This window comes from Euphorbia lathyris, chromosome 2 (genome assembly GCF_963576675.1).
Source record: "Euphorbia lathyris chromosome 2, ddEupLath1.1, whole genome shotgun sequence".
Lineage (NCBI taxonomy): Eukaryota > Viridiplantae > Streptophyta > Magnoliopsida > Malpighiales > Euphorbiaceae > Euphorbia > Euphorbia lathyris.
In genome coordinates, this window is record NC_088911.1 from 13,002,559 (window position 1) to 13,010,811 (window position 8,253).

An 8,253-nucleotide genomic window follows, 5' to 3' on the forward strand; every position below is an offset into this window, starting at 1 on the left:
ATCTAATGAGACAATTAATGGAGCACTATCGAAATAAGAAGAAAGACTTGCATATGGTTTTCATTGACTTGGAGAAAGCATATGATAAGGTACCAAGGGAAGTACTTTGGTGGGCCTTGATAAGGAAAGGCATTTCGCGGAAATATATTGACATCATAAAGGACATGTATGAGGGAGTATGCACGAGTGTACGTACTAGTGTTGGGAAGACTGAAGAGTTTCCTATTACGATTGGAGTGCATCAAGGTTCCGCACTAAGCCCATTTCTTTTTGCCATCGTTATGGATGAACTAACAAGTTCACTTCAAGATGGTATACCATGGTGCATGCTGTTTGCAGATGATATCGTGTTGGTTGATGAGACGAAAGAAGGAGTGGAGAGGAAGTTGGAACTATGGAGACAAACTCTAGAATCTAGAGGCTTTAAGTTGAGTCGAAGTAAGACAGAATATTTGGAGTGTAAGTTTAGCGGCCGTAGGAGTAGGGAGGCAGGGACAATCACCCTAGATGGGAGAGTTGTTCAGGCCTCGGATTGCTTCCGGTATTTAGGATCTATTATCCAAACGGGTTGAGAAGTAGATGGAGATGTTGCTCATAGGATTAAAGCTGGTTGGTCGAAGTGGAAGAGTGCTACGGGTTTCCTTTGTGATCCCGGCATGCCTAATAGATTGAAGGGAAAATTCTACCGGACGGCAATTAGACCAGCATTGTTATATGGTACGGAGTGTTGGGCAGTGAAACACTGCCACATCCATAAGATGTCGGTGGCGGAGATGCGTATGTTGAGATGGATGCGGGTGCGTAATGAAATAATTAGGACAAAAGTAGGGGTCACATCTATTGCGAATAAAATGAGAGAAAACCGACTAAGGTGGTTTGGCCATGTGAGACGTAGAGCGCTTGATGCGCCGGTTAGGAGAACCGAAGAGTGGCAAAGGGATGTAGTGGTGAGGGGTAGAGGAAGACCTAAGCAAACTTGGAGGAGGGTGATCGAGAGTGATATGAGTTTACTGGGAATTGAGGAAAATATGGTAGTGGATAGGACGGATTGGAGGAAGCGAATCTGTGTCGCTGACACGACTTGACTTTCACGGTTTTATATGATGGTTCATGTTAGCCGACCCCGAATCATTTCGGGACTAAGGCTTTGTTGTTGTTGTTGTTGTTGTTGTAATACCTAGTATTAGTTATAACTTATTATTTAACAATTGTAAATATAATTAATATATTAATATTCAAATTTTGGGTCGGGCCGGGCTGTATTGGGGTTTTCAGTTAAATCCCAGGCCCAACCCATCTTATGTCCGGGATTAGGCGGGCTTGAGCCGGGCCGGGCCAATTATTAAATATGTATGTCCAAGCCCAACCCATTACGAGCGGGCTTGGCGGGCAAACGGGTCATTGAACAGGTCTAGCTGAAACAGTGAAGACCCCTTAGACTGAATTCCGGATTAATGGTGCAGCCAGAACAATTTGTACAATTCTTATAGTTTGGATCCAAAAAACACCCATAATGGAATGAACTAAATTTGACATATTATTTATTATGAGAAGTACAATTTCAAAAACAAATACACCTTAAGTATTATTCAACAAGAGTAAGCATTATTTTAAATGTCAAAAGTACACAATTTCTAGTTCCCTGGCCAATGAAATGCCATATAAACCGAACTAAAAAGAACAATTACAACTAAAAAACCATAATGGAAACAAGGAAATGATATAGCAAACCAAACTAAAACACATACAGGGATTCAAATTTGAAGGGAGAAGAAGTATTTGAAAGATTTAAGGACACTGAAATCCAGCAGGAACATCCTTTCCACAGAAATTCAAGAGCAAGCTCAAGGAGATAGGAACGTTAAGATTGAGACCTAAAACATTAGCCTTAAGAGCAGTGCAAAGGCAAATGGGAGCTTCAAGATCAACAAGACCATCAAGAAGAGGGCAGCATGGTGTCTTTGATGGTGTACCAATGACAAGGCTAAGTAAATCGTTTAATAAGTTAGCACATACACCTAGCTTTAGTGTGTCAATAGGGCATGTTTCCTTTGCCGGTGGTGACACTGCTTTTTGTGATGGTGGTGGTGGTGATGGGAAGGGGTAGTCTGATGATTGGTTGAGCTAACCAAAGCGAAGAAGACAAGGTTAATGGTAAGGAGAAGGGCAATGCTTGCTACTGACTTGGAAGTCATTTTTGGATCAAAGCAGATAGATAGACACTCTGATCTCAAGCTGAAAGAAGAAAGAAAGAAAAGGTAGTTGTGAATTGAATGAAGTAGGCTTAGGGTTTATATAGACAGAGAATGTTGGTTTTTTCTTTGTTAAATAATTTATTAGTCTCTCAGTTTTTGCATACACTAGTCCATCCTTTATTTTAAAAAAGGCCTCATGTTCCCCATTTGTCCAAATTGGTCATTTTATTTTGTTATCAAATTCCAATCTATTATTTTATAATTTCTTAAATTTTTATAAAAGCATAATACCCATTTGGCTCCCTAAACTAAGACTTAAAAGTTAATTAGGATCTTAAACTATTTAAATCATCGATCATGTCTTTAAACTAACAAAAAATCATCAAGCCTCATCGAAAATTATTTGGTTGAATAGTTTCAAACTCTGTTCCCCAAACTCATTTTGAACGAACACAGAGATTATTACCGTTTATATCAAATGGTCACAGTTTCTGATTTTAGAATAGAATGATGATTCAATTGATATTTTTTGCTTAGTTCAGAGATTTGATTGATGATTTTAATACTTTAAGATCCTAATTGACTTTAAAGCAAATGTGTGTAACGCCTTTTATAAATTACAAGTTACAGCTTATGAATTATAATTTATCATTTATGTTAAAGTGTTATTTAGCCACTTATTTGTGTAAATTTTTATTATTTGGCCACTGATCTATTATTGATCATATTTAGTCTTTAGACGAATCCCAATATCAAAATTTCATTCCACTCAATTTTGATGGAGACTTGACAAAATCGTTATCCCTTGGATATGTGATGATATTTTGACATATGAACTTGACACGTCGCACCTCTTAAAATTTATTTTCCACATAGATATTCTTAGGCAAAAAGTAATTAATTAGTTCAAAACAAGAAAAAAAAATAAAAACAAACCCCTAAACTAAAATCTATCAAGTATAATTTCAAAATATTATCATGTGTCAAGAGAATAACTATTCTATTAAGTCTCTATTCAAATTGGATGAAATTTTACCAACTGGGATAGATCATGGGTCAAATGGTAAAATTTTAGATAAATCGAGAGTCAAATAATAAAATTTTGGGTAAATCAAATAATTCCAATTTCGGCAGATCGAGCCCATGTTCTATTCAACACATCACATCAATGCAAATTTTATTAATTTAACTTTGTTAATTGTATTTTTTATTTTGTCTAAAAAACTCTAGAATGATTTATATAATAAGGTGGAAATTTAGACGTGAAAAAACGTACAAAAGTTGCCTAGGACCTCTAAAATGTTGGAGACGGCCCTGATTGCTTCATTCTCGATTTCAATCCTTCTGATCCAATTAATCCTTGTATCTCGAATCTTTCCTAGAAAGGCCAGGTTTTTCTTTCTTCCAGCTATTACTAACGTTATAGTTTCTTCTCTTGTGCATTTCACAGTCATTTTTTTGTGAAATCTCTCTTTACTTCGATCATTTTCAGTTCCTTCTAAAGTTTTTTTTCTCCAATCGATTTTAGGCTTTCATCTTTGTCTTCTCCAATCGATTTAGTACCAGGTTTCTCTTCAATTTTTCGTCTTCTTTGATCGACGTTCTCTGTTTTGGTCTTCATTTATCTTGGGGCGGATGTAGGGGTCAAAGGGGGCATTTCTCCCCCCTCTCCCTTCATCCCAAATAAAAATAAAAATAAATTTAGTCCAAAACGACGTCGTTTTGGTTCCCCTCAAAACGACACCGTTTTGTCTTATGTATTTTTGATATAAAAAGAAGGGTTAAGGTGCAAAAATATACGTTTTGGGTCAGGAGGAATTTTACCCATAACGTCTAAAATTGTGCAATTTTACCCCTAACGTTGATAAATTTGGTTAATTTGAGAAATAATTCATCAAACAGTCTTCTCGGTCATGAATCTTGTCATCTACACTTCACACATGCATTATTTTATCAGTAACAAATCACAAACATATGTTGGGATGTGAAAAAAATATTAAAAATATACTGTCTTTTGTACGAATTAGACAAAAAAAATCAAAAAATTCACCGAATTTATTAATCTCTAATTTTATTATTAAATAAAATTGCTCTTGGCTACAAACATTAGGGGTAAAATTGCTCCTGACCCAAAACGTTAGGGGTATTTTTGCATCTTAACCCTAAAAAGAAACATTATAGGTAGAGGCAGCAGATCGTTTTCAAGCTATGACAGATCGTAGATGTCAATTGCCACCTCGTACTCGTCGATCTACTTAGTATTATAAGTTTTTTTTATTTTAAGACATTTTGTATCGAATAGCAATTATGTACTAAAAGTATATTTTTTTCAATTAATGTTATTTTGTCTAAAAAAAATTTTACATAGAGTTTCCCTCCCCCCCCTCATATCCTGGATCCGCCACTGCATATATCTACCAAGGTTTTTGATTTTCTCTTTGTTTTAGTCGATAACTTGCTGTTATTTTCTACTAAATCCATGGCCAACATTGCGTGGGAGAAGTAGAGGTGCACGTGGTCGGTTAACCAGTCCATTAAGGTTAATTCGGTCGGTTAACCATTTTATCGGTTTTTGAAAACACTAACCATACACTAGTCCACTAAATTCGGTTAACCACTAATCAGTTAACCAATTATTTTGGTCGGTTAACCTTTTATTTCGGTTTCTAACCATTAGTAAATAAAAATAAAAATAATAAAAAAAGTTATATAATTTTTATTGTGAGTGGAACAACGGGCCAATGTCGAGTTGAAGAGATTAACGATAGATAGGGAGATGTGCGTGCATTATGTACGTGTGGACTATGGATTTGACACTGCATTTTCCCCTTAAAGCAACTCTTTAAGGCATTAAATTATTATGTTTGGACTAGAATTCTTTATCCTTCATGTTTTACCAACTAAGCACTATCCAGATATATTGATTTCACTAATTATCTACTTTGTGACAAATTTGATAGTACGATGACATTTGAGATGAAATATTCCATCGTTGAGTTTTAGTCACCGGAAATAATTAGTATTTCTTATTAAATTTTTGCTATTGATCCATGTATTTATTTTAAGTGGGATAATATATAATTATATGTATAAATATAGATATAAATAAATATATTTTTATATATTTAATTGAATTCGGTCTGTTTCGGTTAACCGCGATTTTTAGAATATGAAAACCGTAAGTGTAACCATTAACTACTATTTTTAAAATTAAAAACCGATTAACCTTATTTTCAGTTTGGTTTCGGTTTAGTTTTTCGGTTTTTCGATTTTGCGGATTTTTATGTACACCCCTGAGAGAAAGACAAAGAAAGAGAAAGAAAGGGATTTTGCTTTTTTTGGGTATGCTTTCCTTTTTCCTATTTTGGTTGTTTACTAATCAATTTTCATTTCTTAATACCCTTTAATTTTGATCTTTCCCCTTTTATTTTCTAGCTTTTCCTTGTAGCTGAGATTAAAGGAGTGAGAAAGTGAAAAAGAAAGGGAGAGCGAAAATGAAAGAAGTAAGAGCTTCAGAGAGTTTGAGATTAAGAATGGTGAAGAAATCCAAAAGGGAGTTGTTTGGTAGAAAGAGAAAAGAAGGAAGGGTAAAATGAGAATTTTAGGTTTTAGAAGGCTGAGAGGAGAGAGACAGCCGGTTAACATGGAGTCAAAGGTTGAAAAAGTTTGGTCAACGGTCACAGTGACAATCGGTGTAACAAAGTGTAAAGTTCAATGACAATACCGGGAAGAATTGAAGTTTAGTGGTCATAATGTTAAAATTGGTATAGTTCAGTGGCCATGGCCGCGGGATCAATCTGACATCGTAATGAATCTGAAAAATAGAACGGAGGTCAGACGGGTCTGGAGTCTGGCGAACCCACTCTGATACCTAAGTCAGTTTATGATTGCATCGGATTGAAGGGGATGAACTAGTTGAGAGATCGTAGTTAACATACCAAACATTGTGCTCATACCTGTCTATTTATAGTGTTTGATTAGGTTAAGGTTGTCACCTCTTTAGGAATTTTTATGAGTTTAGGATACATAGTCCCTTAAAGAGTACGAATCCTGGGATGAATCCTTTATCTCGTAGGATTCCGGAAGTTTCTCTTGTGATTGGGGCTAAAGTCCCATTTGCTGATTTTGGGCCTTGTTAGACGTCACTGGGCCGCTCATTGTTGAACATGGTATCAAAGGGCCTGTGTTGTCACGCTTCAAGCCCAAGTGAGCTTTCGCGTGTGGCGATATTAATATGGAGTGGACCTTGAACTATCAGCTTGAGCTTTTAGTTCAAATGGTTCCATGACAATAAGATTGAAATTGACTCAATTTGTCAATGTTAGACATTCAATTATACCGTTTATAATATTAGAAAGGGACAAATTTAGCCCTATGGCCATTGGGGGAGAGCCGATTTGATCTCCACATATAAAATAGTGCAATCTTAAGCGTAACGTTAACTAGACAGTTTAATTTCAAGCCTATTTAACATAAAATGAGTTTTTCTTTCATGTGCGATTTCATGTTTTAGCCACCTTCCAATCTCAAGCGTTGTTCTACCACTAGGACTTGAAATTGCAGATTTCTGTTAATGAAAATAACTATTTTCCATTAATGATGCTTGAAATTGCACCATCGGTTTAACGTTAAACTTAAGATTACACTGTTTTGTACGTGAAGGCTATTTCCGCTCTCTTTCAATAAGCACGGAGTTAAATTTGTACCTTATCCTTATTAACATATTTTTATACATATACCATCTTTATTGGAACCATTTGTTTGAAGTTAAATAAATATTGACAGGACAAAACAAAAGAGATTTTTAACCTGAAAGTACTTGAAACTTTCAACGGATCACATCATTTACTTTGATTTTGCTTCTTAGGCTGGTTGGTATGGCATCAATTTGTTCCATGGAATGTCCGATGTCGACAAAGTTCAGAAATAAGCCTCTCATTTTTAAACAATTAATTGTGAAATAAAAGAAAATAAGGATTGAAGAATAGTCTTATCAAAGTGATTAGTGAAAGAGAGTGATATAGAAAGCAGCTTTGTTAGAACAAAATAGGATTAATTGAAAATGTCTGCTTTATGAGACTTGGAGGATTAATGCTGACTTAAATGCACAACACTCCAAAGGAAAAGGAGATGAAATGGACGTTTACCCCAAGTTGCATTTTTGCAAGCTGTAGGAGTTTGATTCGATTCAGATTTTTAAGTCTTTATTATCCAGTCTTTTATTTTTAAAAATACATTATAGAAAATCAACTATTAATTTTCCTAGTCCAAAATTCTGCAAACTAAAAGTATACAAAGAGCATCTCTAGTAAAATGGCAAGTTAAAATGACAAGTTTAGACATTAAAATAACTTAATAGCTTTTATTCTTATCTCTAACACACGCAAATGCTCATTGCGTGTACAACACAAGTCCATCCAATCATGTGTTGAAATTTTATCAATAAATGAGGTTGGAATTCAAATCCGCGAATGCTCACTGCGTGTACAACACAAGTTCATCTTACCATGTGTTGAAATTTTATTAATAAATGAGGTTGGAATTCAAATCCGCGAATGCTCACACAGACCCATATTACCATGTAATGCAATTTAACGAACAAATGAGGTTACCAGAAAACGAACCCTTGACCATCCAATTAAAGAGGCTCTCATACCATGTCTTATAACTAATTGAACTAATTAAGTTCGATCTGACAGATACCGTGTCAAGGAACCAATTGCGCTAAAAGATTAAGCTAATAGTTTAATTCTAAGAATAGCTTTTATTATTATCTCTGACGAAACTTAGTTGGTTGGTATTTACCAGCCGGTTAATGAGCTTTGAAAAATTTAAAAGCTGCAGTAGGCACGGCCTTTTATTTATTTTATTTTATGTTTAGTACCATATGATTGAGTGGTTGTAGAGGGTTTAGTAAGTAGTTGATTAATTAGGGACTCTATAATATATATTTTTTTCAAATAGGACAGACTAGTAGAATATGTAGAAAGTAAGAAACTAAGAAATTATTTACCTAGCAAAATCCAACATTCTCCATCTATATAAATCCTAAGCCTAC

General features: G+C 35.0%; 1 pseudogene; it reads right to left on the reverse strand.

The window, feature by feature from the left end:
* Positions 1–1,788: 1,788 nt before the first annotated feature.
* On the reverse strand, positions 1,789–2,195 carry LOC136220426 (14 kDa proline-rich protein DC2.15-like; annotated as a pseudogene).
* Between the last annotated feature and the right edge of the window lie 6,058 nt (positions 2,196–8,253).